We start from the raw sequence: 21,740 nt of genomic DNA, 5'->3' as shown, positions 1-21,740 counted from the left end.
TGCACACTTATTCCAGAGGCATTACTATGTATTTTATTTTATTTTACTGATGTCACTAAGGAAACATACACCTTATTACATACCACACAAAAAGATTAAAAGTATAATTAAAACATTTTTTACATCCACTCAGAAAAAATAATTTTGTGCTATCTTAACACTATTAGAAGAATAATCCAGAGATCTCAATATTGTATTTGATAGTCATTATATAATAGAAGTTCTAGAAAGCATTGAAACAACTGAATTAAAGGTTCTAGGGATGAAATGGGGCAGCATTTTTGTCCCTCCAAAACATCAGAGTAAGATCTGCACCTGTTTACATAATGCATACTCCATCTCATATTCATTTGCCTGGTCCTCTTTTTTCTAGAGAATGGGGAAGTTGATCACCCTCTCAGTCATCCTGTAATCTTTCTCACTGCTTATGAAAATGCGTCACTACCCCATAATATCTGGCATCAATCCTCCCAATTTCTTCTGAAGTTGCTCCATATCACAAGGGAACAAGTACGTCAACTAGTGAAAGAATGACCCTCCTATATAACTTAAATGCCTCAACCATCCCCTGATTCTATTAAATAACTTTTGCTCATCAACCATCCTCTGCAACTATTAACCCTTGAGGTCCCTGAAATTTGTAGATGTGACAGATGGATTTCATAAACCCCTGACTTTGGTAGATCTCAATATGTTTATGTCTCCATCTATACTTATGCTTCATTTATTATAGCTACTGTTCATATCGGTTAAAATAGTATAGATCATCTCCTTATTGCTTTTGCCTTAGGGGACTAAGGATGCTTAAAATTGGTAACGGTTCCTTCTACATTAATAAAGCTCCCAAGACTTTTTGCTTATGCTATCATATCACCCATGTCATAGGGACTGCTTATAATCTCTAATCCTACAGGGCCAGCTCTTTTCTGTAAAAGAACTCTGTATGATGGATTTAATCCTACAACAAGGTGTTAACTCAGTGGATTGATAAAGACAACTATTATCTAGTTTAGCATGGTGATTAACAGGTTCTCTAGTTCAGTATGATTGATTTAATCCTAAAACAAGGTGTTAACAATAGAATCAAGATAATTATTCTCTAGTTTACATGTACTTGGTACTTAGTAGTTCTACAAGTTGACATCTATTCTACAAGATTGAAACCTACAATGATGTAATTATAATAGAGTATATAAGAATTAAAGAGATCTGGGAGAGGAGACAGACTTCAAGATAAAGATTCTCCTGATGGTTCTCCTGCTTCTTGAACTTTAAGAGAATAGACTTGACCAGCCCATGGTGACTCTCCTGCCTCCTGCATTTTTCCACTGAGACCAAGACCCATTCCAGAGGACCTCCAGAAAGCTAGCCCAGCCCTAGGCGAAGGAGACAGACTTTGGATTTTATCGCTGACTATTCTGGTGGTGATTATTCTGCTGAAACAAAGGCTAGTTCCAAGACCTTCAGAAAGCTAACCAGAACATTACACTTTTCAAACAATGGCACAGAGACATCAAGGCAACCCTTCCAAAACTGGAAAGATGGGGATAAAATACCCCTTCTAGAAGATTGAATAAGGCCATGTACACCTTGTATTTCCTTATATTAAATTATAATGGGCTTATACCCACAGAAAAACAACAGAAAGATATAGTTTCCTTCTCTGTCACTCAAGCTGAGGTCATGAGGAAAGATCCTTGGGATGCTAACTGAAGGACCAGAATATGCTTGTGTTTCCACAGATGGAGAAACAAAGTGGATACCAGAATGATACCCCCAATGCATCTCCTCTAATAAAGAAGAAATTCAACCCATATCTCATGACAAATGAGGAAAATATCAGTCAAAAAAGAGACGAAATGGACAAAGGAGAAGACATCATATAATGAGATGGTTTCTAGTCACATTCACCATGCTGTCCCTCATAGGACTGGTTTCTGGTGCTCAGCATTGGGTTTACATATATAAATCACGATGCTTCAATCTTATAACTTGGGAAGATTAAAAACTGGATGGGATCATGCAGGGTGGTATCTTTGGTACTGTACAATAGATCTTTGAGAAAGCACTGGACAGAGAAATTGGTTCAAACTGTTCTACACTTCCTGTAATAATGAATTTTCCTGGCTTCTTCTTGAACCTCTCCCTCCCCATATGTTTCTCCAATGCTAACATCACATCTCCTTCTATCTGCCTTATAAAACACAAACACAAGTTGTAGGCTCACTATGGGAAACGGGTGAAACCAAAAATCACTTTCACCATCAAAGATGCTAGAATTCAATTGGCGCGATGAGTCCAGTCTCCCTAATATCTGTCCCTAAAATTTGTCATTATCCAACCCGTAGGATTATTTCTAGAGTCTTCCCTATATTTATGGACTGTTTTACCCTTTTCCACAAATCATAAAGAATGTTACCAGAGTTTCATACATAACAATTATATACTACAGATGTGTAATTGCTGAACTAATGTTTTTGCATTTATTGTGGGTAAAAATTCAAATGTAACAAGAAAAGGTGATGTTTGGAATGTTACTTGTATCAATTATACTATCACACAATGTATTGGTAATAAAGTTGGGAGTAAATTGGTTTTTATAGCCCAATGACTGCTATTTGTTCTAACATGAGCAACTGGCATGGTCGTTCAGCTGAGCATTCTCTGAAAACATGTGAGAAAAAGTTAGTGATAACACATAAGGGAAAAAAAGGTGCATTTCTTGTATAGTTTTAGGGATAATTATGCTTGCTTCTATAATGACATCCACTACATCTTTAGGAATGTTGGTAGCACAGTATGAAAACCAATGTACAACAAGCAAAATTCATAGAAAACTTACAAACCAATGTAATCATTCGCAATTCCAGTTTTTAAGTAGCAATTAAAATTTTGCCATCTATTGAATAATTTGAAAGATGTAACTTTGGATAGAGGGAATGAAGATGCAATAGAAATCAGGTCCTTTATGAATTGTGATTATAGACACAAATACTTCTGTGTATTACCAAGCTTGGTACAAGACAAAGTTTCCTTAGGAGTAAATAAGGAAATATTTATAAGACATCTGGGAAACTCTAGTATAGGATAAGATATGGATGATTTCAAGAAAATTATTATTGATCACGCCTCAGCAGAAGGCTTAGAGGCTGGGAAGATTGCTGATATATGACATTCCATTAAAGAGTTTAATTCTTTAACGTGGTTATGACATCTAAGTCTTATCATTCCACTGATGGTAATGTTATTTCTTTAATTTTTTAAATTAATTTTATAATTATAACATTTTTTCACAGTACATATGCATAGGTAATTTTTTGCAACATTATCCCTTGTACTCCCTTCTGTTGCGAATTTTTCCCCTCCTTCCCTCTATACCCTCCCCAGATGGCAGGCATTCCCATACATATTAAATATGTTATAATATATCCTAGGTACTATATATGTGCAGAACCGAATTTTGTTGTTGTTGTTGTTGTTGTTGCAAAAGAATTGGATTCGGAAGGTAAAAATAACCTGAGGAGAAAAATGCTCACAATTTACACTCATTTCTCAGTGTTCCTTCTCTGGGTGTAGCTGATTTTGTCCATCATTGATCAGTTGGAATTGGATTAGCTCTTCTCTATGCTGAAGAAATCCACTTCCATCAGCATACATCCTCATATAATGTTGTTAAAGTGTATAATGATCTCCTAGTTCTGCTCGTTTCACTTAGCATCAGTTGATGTAAGTCTCTCCAAGCCTCTCTGTATTCATACTGTTGGTCATTTCTTACAAAACAATAATATTCCTTAACATTCATATACCATAATTTACTCAACCATTCTCCAATTGATGGGCATCCATTCATTTTCCAGTTTCTAGCCACTACAAAAAAGGCTGTCACAAACATTTTGGCACATATAGGCCCCTTTCCCTTCTTTAGTATTTCCGTAGGATATAAGCCCAGTAGTAGCACTGCTGGGTCAAAGGGTATGCAGTTTGATAACTTTGGGGGCATAATTCCAGATTGCTCTCCAGAATGGTTGGATTCTTTCACAACTCCACCAGCAATGCATCAGTGTCCCAGTTTTCCCACAGCCCCTCCAACATTCATCATTATTTGTTCCAGTCATCTTAGGCAATCTGTCAGGTGTGTAGTGGTATATCAGAGTTGTCTTAATTTGCATTTCTCTGATCAATAGTGAGTTGGAACACTCTTTCATATGAGTGGAAATAGTTTCAATTTCATCATCTGAAAATTGTCTGTTCATATCTTTTGACCATTTATCAATTGGAGAATGGCTTGATTTCTTATAACTTAGAGTCAATTCTCTGTATATTTTGGAGATGCAGCCTTTATGAGAACCTTTAACTGTAAAAATGTTTCCCCAATTTGTTACTTCCCTTCGAATCTTGTTTGCAGTAGTTTTGTTTGTACAAAAGCTTCTTAATTTGATAGAATCAAATTTTTCTATTTTGTGATCAATAATGATCTCTGGTTCTCCTTTGGTCACAAATACCTTCCTCCTCCACAAGTCTGAGAGGTAAACCTATCCTTTGTTCCTCTAATTTATTTATGATCTCGTTCTTTATACCTAAATCATGGACCCATTTTGATCTTATCTTACTATGTGGTGTTAAGTGTGGGTCCATGCCTAGTTTCTGCCATACTAATTTCCAGTTTTCCCAGCAGATTTTGTCAAATAATGAATTCTTATCCCAAAAGTTGGGATCTTTGTGTTTGTCAAACACTAGATTGCTATTTTTATTTACTATCTTGTCCTGTGAACCTAACCTATTCCACTGATCAACTAGTCTATTTCTTAGCCAATACCGAATGGTTTTGGTGACTGCTACTTTATAATATAGTTCTAGATCAGGTACAGCTAGGACACCTTCATTTGATTTTTTTTTTCATTACTTCCCTTGAAATTCTCGACCTTTTGTTGTTCCATATGAATTCTGTTGTTATTTTTTCTAGGTCATTAAAATAGTTTCTTGGGAGTCTGATTGGTATAGCACTAAATAAATAGATCAGTTTAGGGAGTATTGTCATCTTGATTATATTCCCTCAGCCTATCCAGGAGCACTTAATGTCTTTCCAATTATTTAAATCTGACTTTATTTTTGTGGCAAGTGTTTTGTAATTTTGCTCATATAATTCCTGACTTTCCTTTGGTAGATATATTCCCAAATATTTTATACTATCGACCATTTTTGAATGGAATTTCCCTTTGTATCTCTTGCTCTTGGATTGTATTGGTAAAGTATAAAAATGCTGAGGATTTATGTGGATTTATTTTGTCCTGAAACTTTGCTAAGGTTCTGAATTATTTCTAATAGCTTTTTAATAGAATTTTTTTCATGTCATTTTATCTTGGTGATTTTGTCTGTGTCTCTGTGCATAATGTCTGTGTCATGTTTGTTCTGTGAGCTAGATTTTGCTACCAAGAAAGATTCTTAGCATCCCTTAGTCCCATTTTAACAAGGAAAACAGCCTAACTTTTTCCCTATGGACCCAGTTCTAGCCTCACTGGGAGCTGCAGAAAATAGGTTACTCATTAAAATTATAGAAAAGCAAAAATGACAGCAGATTCTCTCAAGGTTTTGAGAGAAACTGATTAAGGAATTTGGCAACTAATCAAAACAACAACTAGAAAAATGGCAACTTTCTGCTAGCACCTCTGTCTTGTCTGGAGGCTCCTTCTATTCCTCTGGGAAAGGGGCCCCAGATGGAATTAAGGGGACCCTCTCTACAGCCCTGGTCACTTGGCTGCTCTGCTCCCCAAATTCCAGGATGCCCATCTTTTGTAAGGACTGCTAACAGGATCTTTATAGCCCAAATCGCTCTGCTTGCTAACTTCTCTCATCTGGGATCTGAATAAGAAAAGAGAATGCTGAAGTGCTGTTGGGAAAGCAGCAACAGCCATGGAGATTCCACACACCCTTGACCAAACATCTCCCCACCCTGGCTGAGAGGAATGAGGATAGAGTGGGAGTCAGGCTGCAAGGTCAGCATTCCCCAAACCTTGGCACCTGAAACTACCATCAAAGGGAAATCCTTGTCCCAGCTACTCCAGCCTTCATGAGTTCTGTCCAACAACTGCTTGGCAGGAGTCTGGGCACCCCTGGCAGCACCAGCATGGCAGTGTGAGGGGAGAAAGCCTGTTTTCCGCAAACCCACCATTCTCTGTTTCAGTTACAAAACTGTATTAGCCATATGATTTATGGCAAATTAGTCTATCTCTGCCCAGTTTTCTGATTTGGAAAGATAATTGGTTATGATTGTTGCTGTGAAGACCATGATTGCAAAAGTGTTTAGCATATGGCAAATGCTATAAGAATGTTACCGGCTCTATTGGACAAAATTGCTTTATATTTGATAACTTTATATGGGATGTTAGATGTGACCAACATACAAATCCAGTGGTGAGATAGCTGTTTGGGTGTTTCTAAATTACATTAAGCAAATTCAAATAAATTAAGGCCTCACCAGGCCTAGGAGAATAGTGCATAGAATCCCTTTCTCTTTCTTGCTCCTTCCTTCTTTCCCTGACTGGAAGAAGGGGTAAGAGGAAGAGAAACAAAATTAGATAATTTAGTGAATTCTGTTATTTGAGATGTGATAGTAAAAGTAGTTCTTAAGGAACTCTAACTAAAGCCCACTAATGGGATATGTAAATTGTAATCTATTTACTTTAACTGTGTTAAAAGAAGATGTAAGAGTTTGGAAATTTGCAAAAACAGAAAAGCAGTTTAGTGCTATTAAAAAACAAAAACAAACAAACCAAAAACTCTTGCAACAAACACACTACTTTTCAGTTATCTAGAGTCAGATTTCTCAGTGACCAGTAACAAAAAACTGACATCTTAACTCCTTCTTGGTTCATAAAAAGGGAAGTATTTATATGAACTGGAAAATATCCAAATGGCAATTCAGTTTCTCTAGAACACTTAATTAGAATTTAGGCAATCTCATGAACTAAAGTTAAGTGAATTTTAAAATCTGTTCTCTCCCTCTTAAAAAAATGTTCCTTATTTTCTCCCTAAAACATAAAACAAAAGAAAAATTATTTAAGGAAATAGAAATTCTCCTGGAGAAATTCCCAGCTCAACAGTTGAGGGACAGAATAGATTCATCAACTAAAAGAAGGTGGACAGTTTACCTACCCTTGCTAATCCTGTTTTATCTTTTGTAAACGTAATTTTAAAAAATTAGGTATTTTCACCTTGGCTAGAATATTAAGAGGAAGTTACAAGTAACACTACCTGGCTATTACTTAAGAAATACCTAAAATGGTTGACTAAGTTATTTGGAGGTATTGGCATCATGTTAAAACTGATCATTATTGTATATGGAACAACAGGGAAGAAATGAAGGCTTTATCAGTTCACTCTCAAGTATATGAATGGTGAAGTTGTTATCAGTTCCACTTCATGTATGGAAGTATCTAACATAATAGTCCATAAAAATATAAAGAATTTGTTGAGAAACAAGCTCAGCCAATTCCGTGGGGCTTCTTTCACCTCACTTTAATTTATAAGCTTACCAGTTTTATTGAAATAATGAGGGTAAGCAAGGTTATCAGCCCTAAGAAATAAGCCTTTTTAGGAAGTACAGTTCTAAATAAGGAAAGTGCTCACTAAGAATCTATAAGCTCATTTAATAATTAATCCTTTGCACCAGGAAAAGTTTATACATATAGAATTTACTTCTTTGCTTTGTGTATCTCATCATTTCCACTCATCATCAGTTCAATTCATCACCAATATCACTTAGTTTTTATGATAGCCACTTTTTTTTTTGAGAGAAGGCATATTTTAATTGATTGACAAAAATGCAATTAAAAAATAAGAATTGCTTAAGAATATAGTTATATTAAACATTCATTGTCTACTTCATCTTTGTTTTCTAAGAGATTAGGCCAACTTTCATTATATTTCCTTATAAATGAAAAATCCCATTTGAAAACCAGTATTTAGCCAACCTTGTTCTCTTAAAAATTATCAAAATATATAGTTATTTGTTTTTTGCCTGAGGGAGGGAGCATCCATTCTAACTTATAACAATACAGAACAGAAGTTAAATAAACTCAGAGTGAATTAAGCCTTACGAAGACTTTTTATAAATGTGAAAATTATTTTTACAATAAGGATCACTCAGGATCTAGCTGCTCCCACAGTAAAGGATCAAAGGGCCTGGAATCTGATATTCCAAAAGGCAAAAAACTTGGAATGCAGCCAAGAATAAACTACCAGCTAAGCTGAGAATTTTCTTCCAGGTAAGGAGATGGACACATAATGAAACAGGTAAATTCCACTTGTTTCTAATGGAAAGAAAAAAAAAACAACAGAAATAAACAAAAATTTTGACCTCCAAATCTAGGATTCAAAAGTATCAGGAAAAGGTAAAAAGAACTCTTGAGAACTGTATTTCTGTTATGGACATACATAAAGAGTGCATGTATAATTTGATTTTACTGATATAATATAAAAAAGGGAAAGTAGAAATGGAAAGGGGATAGTATCAGAAAAAGGGAAAAGGGGAGATAAAAAGAGGGAAACTACATCCCACAAAGAAGCAAAGGAAACCTATCCTATTTGAAGGAATTTAGGGAGTGGGAGTAACATTGTATGAATCTTACTCTCATCAGATTTGGTTCAAAGAGAAATTAACTGACATATTTGCTTTGCAGAGAAACTTCTAAAATCATTAAAAAGTGGAAGAAGAAAAGGGAAAAGGAAAAGAGTAATACGGTATAAGAAAGGGGAAGAGATTCACAGGGGGCAGAGGGACTACTATAAAGAGGGAGAGGTGCTTGAGGCCAGTGGTATCCATAAGTTTAATACTGGGGAGGGCGGTAAGGGGGATAAGAAAAAAGAAAAGCATAATCTGGTGATAATAAGATGGCAGGAAATACAGAATTAGTCATGAATGGGATGAACTCCCCTGTAAAGTGGAGGCAGGAAAGCAGCCTGGATCCAAAGTCAGAGCCCTACAATATGCTATTTACAGGAAACACATTTAAAGCAGGGTGATACATACAGAATAAAGGTAAAAGGTTGGAGCAGAATCTATTATACTTCAGGTGAAGTAAAAAAAAAAAAAAAAAAAGCAGGGGTAGCCATCCTTATCTCAGATCGAGCAAAAGAAAAATTTAATCTAATTAAAAAAATAAGGAAGGACATATTATCTTGCTAAAGGGTAGCACAAACAATGAAGCCATAACAATACTAAACATATATGCATCAAGTGTTGTAGCATCTAACTTCCTAAAGGAAAAGTTAAGAGAGTTGCAAGAAGACATATAGAGCAAAACTATAATAGTGGGAGATCTCAACTTTGCACTCTCAGAATTAGATAAATCAAACCATAAAACAAATAAGAAAAGTTAAAGATCACGATACAATAAAAACTACATTCAATAACAAACTAGCGATAAATAGACCAAAAAGTAATTGGAACCTAAATAATCTCATCCTAAAGAATGACTGGGTGAAACAACAAAACATAGACCCAATAATTTCACTCAAGAGAATGACAACAATGAGACAATATACCAAAATTTGTGGGATATAGCCAAAGCGGTAATAACAGGAAATTTTTTTTATCTTTAGAGACTTACTTGAATAAAACAGAGAAATAAAAGATCAATGAATTTGGCTTGTAACTTAAAAAGCTAGAAAAAGCCCAAATTAAAACCTCCAATCAAATACTAAACTTGAAATTCTAAAATTAAAAGGAGAAATTGATAAAATTGAAAATAAAAAAAAAACTATTGAATTAATAACTAAAAATAAGAGTTGATTTTATGAAAAAAACATAAAAGAGATAAACCTTTGGTAAAACTGATTAGAAAACATGAGTGTTTTTTTGTGTTTCAGCACTGTGTTGTTTTGATGTTAGAATAGATCTCAATAAAGCCTCCTTATCATGACTGACAGCTATTAAAATAGGGGCCCAAGTATTATTTCCCAGCATTACCAAAGTTATCATTTGCCCTATATAACCAATATTGATTAGTGATTTAAAGGTTTAGAAAGAACAATCATTTTGTCTGAGGTGATACTTTTAATAATAAATACTTATTATGGTCCAAACAGCAATGGGGCAAATCCAACGTCCGTCTCAAATAAAGTTATCAAAACCTCGATAACTAAATGCAGTGATGAAAAAAAAATGTTTAAAAATTCCATTGGATAGCTGCTCTGGGCTTCTAAAGCATTTTCAATTATTTTTGTCCAAGGTAACCTTGTGAATTAGTTGCCTAGCTAATGAACATTTGGTCTCACCATTTTTTGAGTTCTCCTTCAGTCTCAAAGATCTCCAAGTCCAGGAGTTATGGCCTCTTCCCTTTGGCTTCTCCTGGTTCTGGTGACCTCATTTTTACCTTAAATGGAAAGAGATTCACTATGCGAAATAATCCTGAAAGGCTTTTATTCTCTAGGGCAGAAATTTTTAGCTATTTAGACAAAGAACAGGAGGAAACAGAATTAAAACAGAGAGACAAGGGGATGTTTTTTTTTTTGTTTGTTTTTTGTTTTTTTGTTTTTTGTTTTTTCTGCTAGAAACAGAGAACACTCATTGTCAATAATTCTATCAATATTGGTGGAAAGGAGATGAGGAAAGGTAGATCTATTTTTCTCCCCACTCACAATTTCAACTTAAGTACAGGTGGCAAGGGCCCAGGCTAATTATTGGTAGAAATAGAATTGCATTTGGAAACAATGAAAGTAGACCTTGGGTAGATTCAGATGAGACTCACTGATGCTTTCTTCATCTTATTCTTAATCCTTAAGCCAATTAAAAAAAAAAAAAAAAAACTGGAACCCAAAGCTATTTCTCTGGCGGACTTTAGGATTCAACACAAGGCCAAGTAGGTGACATCACATTAAATGCCTGATTATGAGGCAGCTAGCCTGATGCTCAGATTTTCAAAAGAATAAGGCAGAAACGATAGGGAGGAAGGCAAGGAAATTACCACTACTTTATTCACTGTCTGCTAAGAAAGAATATTCCAAGATGAACCACACAGTTAACTGAAATCCAGAAGATTATGCATAGAACACTTTTACAATTCAAACACAAATTGCTCTTTTTTTCAACAAACTGCACATTTTTTTTTTTTTTTTTTTTTTTTTTTTTTTACTGCATCAATCTTGAAATCAATCTGGGTATGAGAGAATTACAAGAACAATGGTGAAATACTTCCTTTTTATTAGGTTTTCAATTATTGCTACCTGGAGTGCTTTGACTCTATTATTTGTTGATGCCATTAAAACATAGAGGGAAAAATAGATATGTTTTAATAAACCGATTCTTATCTGAATCATTTCAGATTTTTCTTGAGAAATCACAATTCCAGTGGAGACTGTAACATTAACTAATGATGTTCACTTTTCATGATTAAGATCTTTCCTTTCCCTCAGTTGATAACACAATCCTGGCCATCAATATTCTAATTCAGACTTATACTTTGTATATAATGTCCAACTGAAACTTATTTTGGTTTATTATTCATCCTTTATTAAAATGACATTTATATCTTAATCTGCAGAAGCAGCCCCCACTAAGGATTGCTCTCATGCACATATGCACACATATGCACACACACTAAGACAGACATATCTGTAGACTCCCAGCCACACAACCTCCTGCAAACTAACACCATCAGGAGACATAAGGGCTGGGCTTCCAAGCTGCTTAGGGAATAGGAATGTTTCTTTTTGTTTTTTGAATTATTTTTTAAAGATTATGGAGGGTATGCATTTGGCCATCACAATGCTGCTTAAATTCATGTATAGTAACAAATATTAGCTGTTAACACTGAATGCCCCTCTTATGTCCTAAGCAATCAAACAACATCAAAGTTTCCCCTCAACAACATCCTCAATTTCAGACTCAACCCTGCTTACAGGGACTTCTGATGTCACAAAGATAGTTCTCCTTAAAACAATCCAAGTTGACCCAAACGAAATAAGGCACAATTCCTGTTGAAGTGAGTTGAAGAGGTAAAGGCTGCCTTTGATGTTCTGGATGTTGGGAAATTAGTTTTGACAGAAATCCACCTGGGAAAAGGGCAACCTGCATTCCTTTTCTAAATCGGCCAAGGTTTGTTAGGACTGAGGTGTTGTTTTTACTTAAGTTTGCTTATATATTTTTTGCCTAAGTTAAGAGAATTTCTATGACAAAAGTCACATTTTAATATTTCAGTAGGCAAACTACTCGAATAAAGAGATGATTCCGAGAATTTTTCCTTGAGGCTGAAACAAAAATACAGCACATGGGAAATATCCTTCATTTATTTTTTTTCCAGAGAACTTGGCACACGTTCAGAGGAGGAAATGTTGTGGGTTGTCTGTGATTCACCAAAGAGCAACAGCTGTGTGGTTTTGTCCCATCTTCCAAAGCCTATGCCCTTGTGTCTTCAGGTATGCAGACATAGTGATTGCCCCAGGTGACTCAACAAATGTTTGGCAGCAAGAATGATGTCTAGAAGTTGAAAGCTCCCTAAGAAGCCGACACATTTTCTTGTGCAAAACCTGTTGAATGTTTTGTATTTTGCTGGAAGCAGATGAACCAAAGTTAAAGATGTAGGGCATTCTGTGAAAAGCAATTAAAAGACGTTGCAATTCTGATGGCCCCTGACTTAGGCTGGGCATAAAATTCAATCCCGTTTATTATGATTCTTCCTATCTTCATTTGCATTATTTGATGCCAAAGCAGTTTTTCTTTAAACTACATTTTTAAAATTTAGTTTTATAATTTTTTTGACGGTACATATGCATGGACATTTTTGTTTGTTTGTTTTTTTACAACATTATCCCTTGCATTCACTTTTCCAAATTTTCCCCTCCCTTCCTCTCCCCTCTCCCCTAGATGACAGGCAATCCCATACATGTTAAATGTGTTACAGTATATCCCAGATACAGTATATGTGTGTAAAACCAAATTTCTTGTTGGAAGATAAGAATTGGATTCCGAAGGTATAAGATGAACTACATTTTCTAAAGGGCTTTCAACATGCTTCATGAAAAGACCAGAACTGAATGGAAAATTTGACTTTGGAATATTAGACTCTCGACAAACATAAAAAGGAAGATCATGAAGGACTTAATAAGGTAAAATTGTGAACATTCTTCCAAGGGAAGATGAGACTGGTAACTTACCAGAATTTTCTCATTTTTAGTGCACTTAGAAGGAGTATACATAGAAGGCACAGGTGGGAGTTGAATGGGAATATCTAAGAAAAAAAGATGAAGGGCTGAGAGGAATATATAGGGAGGAAGCTGTTAACCTATAACCTATAAAGGTAGAATGGGATTGTGACACATAAAAGAGGGAAGAAAAAGCTTTTACAATGGAAAGGAAGAGGAGGGAGATAAGGAGTAGAAGGCGGGTTAACATGCTTGGCTCAATTGGGAAATATCAAACATGTACAATTGAGTAAAGAAATGTATCTTACAGGACAGCAGGGTGGGAGGGAAGGGGATAAGGAAACATGGTGATGGGAGGGCGGGCCGATTGAGGGAAGGGGTAGTCAGAATCCCAAACACGGCTGGCATTCTCAGTGAGGGTTTGGGAGGGAGGGAAGGTGAGAATCTGCAGCTCAGGAGCGGCTGCACGCGGCGAGCTCGCTTCCCGGGCATCTGTTCCGGTTGAAGTCTCCCTTCCTGGGGCTGCTGGCGTTGCCGCCAGTCCAGTACCGGCCCCAGCGCAGCTACAGCCGTTGGGGCGCCAGCGCCATGGTCACTCGCACACTGGGGCCGCAGTGGCTGCTGCCACATAACTAACCACTTTTATATTGGAGAGGGGGTAAGACCAGATCTCCTTCCTTTGCCCTTTTCGTTGATTTCCTTGATATCCTTCCTCTTTGTTCTTTTACGTGGATTTGGTTATTTTGACTAGCTCTGTCAAATATTTTACTCTCCTCTTTGTCTTGGGTAATTTGACAGGAAGGAGCACCAAACAAGTTAATTTAGGTGAAATGGTTATTTCATGATATTGGCTGGGCCTGCCCTTGAGAAGATGAGATCTTTTGAATTGTTTAGATCTGACTTTATTCATGAGACAAGCAAGTGTTTTGGGATCGTCTGGGTTTGTCTTGGCAGAGAGACTCCCAAACGCTTTATATTGTGAGTTATTTTAAATGGGATTTCTCTCTCGTGCTGCTGGCTCTCTTGCCGATTTAAACAAATTCTAGTGATTTATGGGCATGTATTTTATATCCTGCAACTTTGTTAACGTTAAGTTAACTACTAAGTTAACTTATGTAAAGTAAAGTTAAGTAGTTCTGCCTTGATTCTCTAGGATTCTCCAAGCCTACCATCATCTTCTCTGGCAAGACTGACAGTTGCATTTTCTCATTGCCAGTCCTAATTCCTTCACTTTCTTTGTCTTCCCTTATTGCTAGAGAAAACATTGCTAGTGCAATATTGAGTAATAGTGGTGATAATAACATCCTTACCCTGATATTATTGAAAAGGCTTCTAGCTTGTCCCCATCCCAGATAATCCTTATTCCTTGTAATTTTGGGGAGTCCTGGGCTGATCCTCCAGTTAAGGATGTTACATGGCTAGCTGAAGTTTTTCCCATGAAATTTTCTGGAGATTTGAAAGAAAAATCTCAGAGTTGACTCTGTGGCATTTTCTTGGTAAAGATATAGAGTGTTTTGTCATGTCTTTTTCTAATGTGTCCTCATTTCACAGATAAGGAACCTCTGAGACAAGCATTATATGACTTGGCCTGGATCAGACAATTTGTAAGTATGTATATATGCCTTGATTCAAATTCAGATCTTCTTGATCTAAGGCCTCGTGGTTTTTCCACCATACCAGCAACCTGCTCAATCAATACATAAGTTTGATTACATTTTGGGATGCTTTATTTGACAGCTAAACCAAACATTCTGATGAGGATGGCATTCTCTGTGCCAGAACTCTAAAACAAGGAACAGTGTGAAGAATTCTGATTATAATAGTTCCTGTTATAATTAACCACATCACTTATATTAATGTTTGAATTATATTTAGACAGATCACAAATTACATAGCTAGGGTAGCTTAGCTCAAAACCATAGATATAACAAGTTTTCTGATATGATATAATCATCATCATAATCATAAAACAATAATAATACATTTTACTTAAAAGGAGAACAGAATAAATGCAATAGTACCTAATTTATTTTGGCATCACATATAACCCAATTTATAGTATCAGTTATTTAGTGTTGTATTTTTCTCACAGGCTATTTACTCCAGCATTTCATATTACAAAATTCACTATTTCTGGCTAACTCACTGTAGACTATTTTAAAAGTGATAGTAATCTACTCCCGTCCTCACACTTAAGAAGGCAATTAGTTACCAAATTTTCCCAAACTCTCCATATACACTTTAGCAAGTAGCATTGAAATTCAGCTACAAAATTTCCATTGGAATGTGATAACTTACTTGCAATTACTGTCCTTGTAGAAATGACCATTCCGTTTTAAATACTTAGTACATTTTTGCCTCATTTAAAATGTTTTCGCGAAGATAATGCCATAAATAATTTCCCTTGAAGTTTTTGTGGTTTTGTGATTATGATTTTACTTATAGTATATAAAAAACGAGAAGCTGTTTAAATGGTGCTAGGCAGTTTACACTTTGGCCTTAGGATAAAATGAATTTCTAATCAGTTAAGATGTTGAAACAGAACCTCAGCATTCATTTTCTTCCTACATGTTTTCTTCTGCAGTGCCTCCATTTTTATGCTCATTTGAATTTGTTGTAACATTGCTTTGTAGAACTATTTTTATTTCTCCATTTACATTTAAAATGATAAATATAAATTTTAAGTTTTGAGTTCCTGATTTTCACCTTACTTCCCCAACACCCCCTTTTAGAAGTCACATATGAAGTTATATAAACCATTTCCATCAAATTTATGTTGTGAAAGAAAACATAGATCTCCTAACCCTCAAAGAAATCACTTAAAATAAAGAAAAAAGTATGCTTCTGTCTGTATTCAAACAGAATCAGTTCTTTCTATGGATATGGGTAGCATTTTCTCATCATAAGTCCCTCAAAGTAGTCTTGTATCATTGTATTGCTGAGAATAGCAAAGTCATTTACAACTGATCGTCTTTACAACATTACTATTATTTTGTACACATTACATTTCACTTTCCTTGAGTTCATATGGGACTTTCCAAGTTTTTTTTTAATATCCTGTTCATCATTTCTTGTAAAATCATAATATTCCATCATAATCACATAAAATTTATTCAGCCATTCCCTAACTGATGAACCTTCTTGCAGTTTCCAATTGGTTATCCTTAGAAAAGATATATATTTTTGCATATACAATATTTTCTTTTAAAAATCTCTTTCAGTATTCATGCCTAGTCATAGTATTGTAAGGTAAAGTATATCCATGACCTTATAGACCTGGGGTGTAATTTATATCTTTTGATCATTTATTAGTGGGGTAATGGTTCTTATTTCTTATAAATTTGACTTAGTTCCATAGACATTTGAGAAAAGAGACCTTTATCAGAGAAATTTGCTTCAAAATTACCCCAGTTTATACTATTTTCTCTTTCCTTTTACCCTCTTCCTCCTTCAAAGTGTTTTACTTTGGACCATCCCCTTCCCCAATATGCTCTCTCTTCTATCACCTTCCATCTTTCTCATATTTCCTTCCTATTATTTTGCTGCAGGGTAAGATAAGATTTCTATACCCATACTGAGTATGTATGTTATTTCCTCTTTGAGTTAGATTAGATTTTGGGTTAGATGAGAGTTAGATTCACTTAATCCTTTCTCTTGCTCTTCCCCTCCATTGTTAAAAGCTTTTTCTTGATACTTCTATGGTGGATAAATTAATGGTATTCTAAATCTCCTTTTTCCTTTCTCCAAGGGCATTACTTTCTCACCTCTTTTTTATTACCTGTGCTCTGTTGTCCATATTTTACTCCTACTAACTTACATAACAATAAGAAAGTTCTTATGAGTTACAAGTATTATCCTTCCAGATAGAAATGTAAATCCCTTCTGATTTCTCTTTTAAAATTACTTTTTTTTTATGTTTCTCCTGAGTCCTGGATTTGAAATTAAAAATTTTTTTTCATCTCTCATTTTTTCATCATGAAGGCTTGAAAGTTTTCTATTTCACTGAATTTTCATATCCTTTTTTCCTTGAAGGATTGCATTCAAATTCTTGGTTATAACCCTAGCTCCATTGCACTACAAAATATCATATTCCAAGCTCTCTGGTTCTTTAGTGTAAAAATTGCTAAATCTTCTGTTATCCTGACTGTGGCTCCATATTATTTGAATTGCTTTTTGCTGGATGCTCCCATTATTTTCTCCTTGACATGAAAGTTAAAGAATTTGGCTATAATATTCCTGGAAATATTTTTGATCTTGGCATCTCTTTCAGAGGCAGGGGATCAGTGGGATCCTTAATATCAACTTTGTCCTTTGATTCTAGAATATCAGGTAAATTTTCCTTGATAATTTCTTGAAATTAAAACATCTAGGTTTTTTTTTTCTGATCATGAGTTTCAGATGGAGTAATAATTTTTAAATTGTTTCTCATAGATCTATTTTCCAGTTTTTTTTTAATGAGATATTTCACATTTTCCCCCATTTTTCATAGAGAAATTTCATAGAGAACTTGGTATTTTTTTATTTTATCTTGCTTTCTCTTAAGGTCATTAGCTTCTATTTACTCAATTCTGATTTTTAAGGAATTATTTTCCCCATTAAGCTTTTGTAGCTCCCTTTACCATTTGGCCAATTTTTTTTTTTAAGGTATTCTTCTCAGTAGCTTTTTGTATTTCTTTTTGCGTCACTTTCATTTATCTTCTGACTTTTTTCTCTTATCTCTCTTCCTCGATTTTCAAAATCCCGTTTGAGCTCTTCATGAGTTGAACCCAATTCTTACTTTTATTGAAAGCTTTAGAAATAGTAGCCTTGACTTTACCTTCTTCTGAGTGTTTATTTTGATCTTCCTTGTCACCATAGTAACTTTTTATCATCAGAATCTTTTTCTGTTGTTTGCTTATTTTCACAGGTTATTATTCAGTTTTTAACTCTTTGTTAAAGTAAGTCTGTGTATTTAAGCATCTTTGGGCTAAATTTGCTCACCCTCATTTGTAGTATCCCATCTCTTTCTGGACCATGAGGTTTTCCATTCTTTCACTTCCAATGACATCTGTGAGAGATTTCAAGTGAGAGTCAACAGTCCTCCTTTAGAATCAGAAATGTTTTTAGTCTCTGATGTAGGATTTATTGTATAATTGTTTGACAATGACAGTTCTATACACTTGATGTCTTGCTGTGTCATTTTAGAAATCATCCTATTAACAATTATTCCCTTAATTGTTTTGAGCTTAGGGGGAAAGTCAATATTAGGCAATTCCCTATATACAGAATGGTGGATATCTTAAACTTTCTGTGGCACCAGTTGTAAATAGCCAACATGCATAAGATACTATTACAAGTACAAGGGGGTGTTCTTTAATTGTATCATTTTGAAAACTTTTTGAATAACAGCCTTATGTCGGCAAGTATATCATAATGTAAAAATATGGTTGCATCCTCACTATTGCTCCATAGAAAATTTGTTATGAAACGCATACATAACCAAAAAAATTATTGAATTCATTATGTAAAATAATTTCACGATTAGCTTTACTCTATTTGTCGTCCTCTCCTTGGTTTTCCATCTCTTTCCTGGAATAGAAAATCCATTTATATGTTAAATCCTTTTATAATGACAAATGAATATTAAAGTTATTTGTTATAAGTGTTTTTCCCATAATTATGCTTACTCTACTATGCTAAGCCTCTAGTGGAAAACAATACTGCTAGTTTGGGGATAGTGAGAATATATGATAGTTTAGCTTTTTTTTTCTTCCTCATGTGCTGTTTCAGCTCACTCATTTTGGCACTTTGCTTGACTTGCCAAGTCTTTGTTCAGAAGACTGCTTCATCAGAACGTATAACTAGTTTTCACAGATTTTTTTTCAGTTTTTTTATTAAAGCTTTTTATTCACAAAGCATATATTCATGGGTAATTTTTCCAACATTAACCACTGCATAACCTAGAGCTGCAAAATTCCCCCTTCATCAGTAAAAACATACCAAATATGCCAAAACACATGCCAACTATGCCAAAATGCATTCCAGGTCCAATATGCATACACAGCGATCCAGTTGCACAAGAAAAAATCAGATCAAGAAGGAAGAAAAAGAAAAACTGAAAAAAAAGAAACAAATGCAAGCAAATAACAGAGAGTGAGAATGCTATGTTGTTTTCCACACACTGTTCCCATTTCACTCTCTAGGTGTAAATGGTTCTTTTCATTACTGCACAAGTGGAACTGGTTTGAATCATCAATTTTGAAGACAGCCACGTCCATCAGAATTGATCATTGTAGAGTTTTGCTGTTGTGTATAATGATCTCCTGGTTCTGCTCATTTCACTTTGAATCAGTTCATGTCAGCCTTTCCCAGCCCCTCTGAAATCACCCTGCTGGTCATTTCTCACAAAAAATAAGATTCCATAACATTCATATAGCATAATTCAGCCATTTTTCCAATTGATGAGCATATAGTTTCCAGTTTCTTGCCACTATGAAAGGGGCTTCCACACACATTTTTGCACGTGTGAGTTCCTTTATCTCTTCTAAGATCTATGGGATATAATCCTAATAGAAACAATGCTGGATCACAGGATATGCACAGTTTGGTAATTTTTTGAGCATAGTTCCAAACAGCTCTCCAGAATAGTTGGATCTCTTTACGGTTCCACCAGCAATGTATCAGTCTCCCAGTTTTCCCACATCCCCTCCAACATTCGTTATCTTTTCCTGTCATCTTAGCCAATCTGGCAGGTATGTAGTGATATCTTAGATTTGTCTTGATTAGCATTTCTCTGATCAATAGTGATTTGGAGCACTTGTTCATGTGGCTACAAATATATCATCCACAGTATATATATATATATATATATATATATATATATATATATATATATATATATATATATATATATATATATATATATATATATTTCTCCTCTCTTGGAGGACTATTTTACAAATGTGAAAGTAAAATTGGAATTTGTGTGTATGGATTTAGTTAAGTGGAGAGATTTGGAAATGCAAAGAAGTTGACCAAGTTGTGAGATGATTGGTTTCTTCTCTAAAACTAGGGTCCTAGAGAGTTCAGAAATAGACTCAAATTGTTCATTGATTGTAAGCATACAGTGGGGAATGGGAAATAGTAGGATAATTTAGTTAGGCAGATATTACATCTTTAGTGCTGACTATGCTTGGAGTCGATGAAAGCAACATCACCTTGAGTGACATAAAAATTTGGAAGAGATCATGATGGTGAAGATAATTCTGAACAGGTTATTGTACTCCATGCTCTGACAATAGAGAATCCCTGTCAAGGATTGATTTTTAAACATTTAATTTCTTAAACAAAGATATAGCCAAAATATAATTAGATACATATATTTCCATTGAATGTGGATCCCTTCATAACTGTTTTAAAGCTGCGATATTTCTCACTAGGTTGAAATTTTATTCAAAGCCCTTTGTAATGAGATATCCCATGATGATTTTTATGTCTGTCAGCATGTTGTGTGTAGAGATGGCATCTCTCTGCTTATTTCAATGACAAATACACAACATTATTTCTTAAAAAAACATTTCTCATAATTATCTTTTCTCTACACTGAAAAGCACCTAGCAGAACACAATACAATTATTTTGAGAAAAGATCATATGATATTATTCATTCATTCTTTTTCTTCTGGATGGGTTGTTTCAAGGTCACTCATTTTGGCCCTTTTCTGACTCAGCCAAGTCCTTTCCCTTTCTAGGATGGCTGCTTCATCAGAACCTGGCACCTTTTCTCAGAAGTCATTTCCAATTGAGACCTTCCTGGCTGTGAGAGGATAGGAAATTCCCCAGACATGCTTGAAAAAAATGATTGCCCCACCCCCTCTCCTTTGTTACACCTCCTGCTTTCTCCTGTGCTTTTCACACAGTTTTCCTGAGCTAGCTTGATGAATGGAGAGACCAAAGGAGTGAAATGGATTTAATGGTACACTGATCAACATCCCCAGGGCCTTGGTAGAGATGGAACCTCACTGCTCACCACTCTTCTTCAAGAGCATGTTTTTCTTTGTGTTATGCAATCACTGTTTTATTTGACCATTTTGAATAAGTATCAGCATAAGCTGTTTTAAATGATCCCATTTAATATGAATATTGGACCTCAACACAAAGTTAATTCTAATCTAAGAGATTCCAATAGAAACTCACCAACAAAAACTTTTCCGGAATCTTTTTTTTTTCAAATGGATTTCACCATTGTCTGAAATAGTCAAACGTTTGAAAGTGACTTAAATTAGTATTTAGAGAAAAAAATGAACCATCAGTCATTTTCCTAATGTGAAATTAATGTTTGACTTTTCCATAGTAGAAATTCCCCCCATCCTTGTCCCCTACCCAATAGATGACAACTCCCAACAGGAAAGAAAATAGAATACTTGGATTGCCTGAAAGTTATGTTTCAGTAGTGTTCCAATAACTATGTAATCTGTAAATGTTAATGTCATTTCAAAAAACTCACCACATTCAAATAAATACGATGTTTTTGATGCAATTTTCAAATGAGGCATTCCTTAAAATGAAAATAGATGTAAATAGATGAATATGAAAATAGAAATATTATATATATCCACACAT

General features: G+C 34.9%; 1 protein-coding gene and 1 long non-coding RNA gene across 2 annotated transcripts in view; one reads left to right on the top strand and one right to left on the bottom strand.

The window, feature by feature from the left end:
- LOC141561376 (uncharacterized) overlaps positions 1-21,740 on the bottom strand; it is a 150,609-nt gene that overhangs the window by 73,304 nt on the left and 55,565 nt on the right. The window lies entirely within an intron of this gene.
- Positions 13,634-21,657, top strand: LOC141561375 (uncharacterized). The gene is made up of 3 exons (XR_012488037.1): positions 13,634-13,798; positions 14,692-14,744; positions 20,870-21,657. It is a non-coding gene; the product is annotated as an uncharacterized LOC141561375 (long non-coding RNA).

The sequence above is a fragment of the Sminthopsis crassicaudata genome, chromosome 3 (genome assembly GCF_048593235.1).
Source record: "Sminthopsis crassicaudata isolate SCR6 chromosome 3, ASM4859323v1, whole genome shotgun sequence".
In the NCBI taxonomy this organism is placed as follows: Eukaryota; Metazoa; Chordata; class Mammalia; order Dasyuromorphia; family Dasyuridae; genus Sminthopsis; species Sminthopsis crassicaudata.
This window is presented reverse-complemented; position numbering and strand designations above follow the sequence as displayed.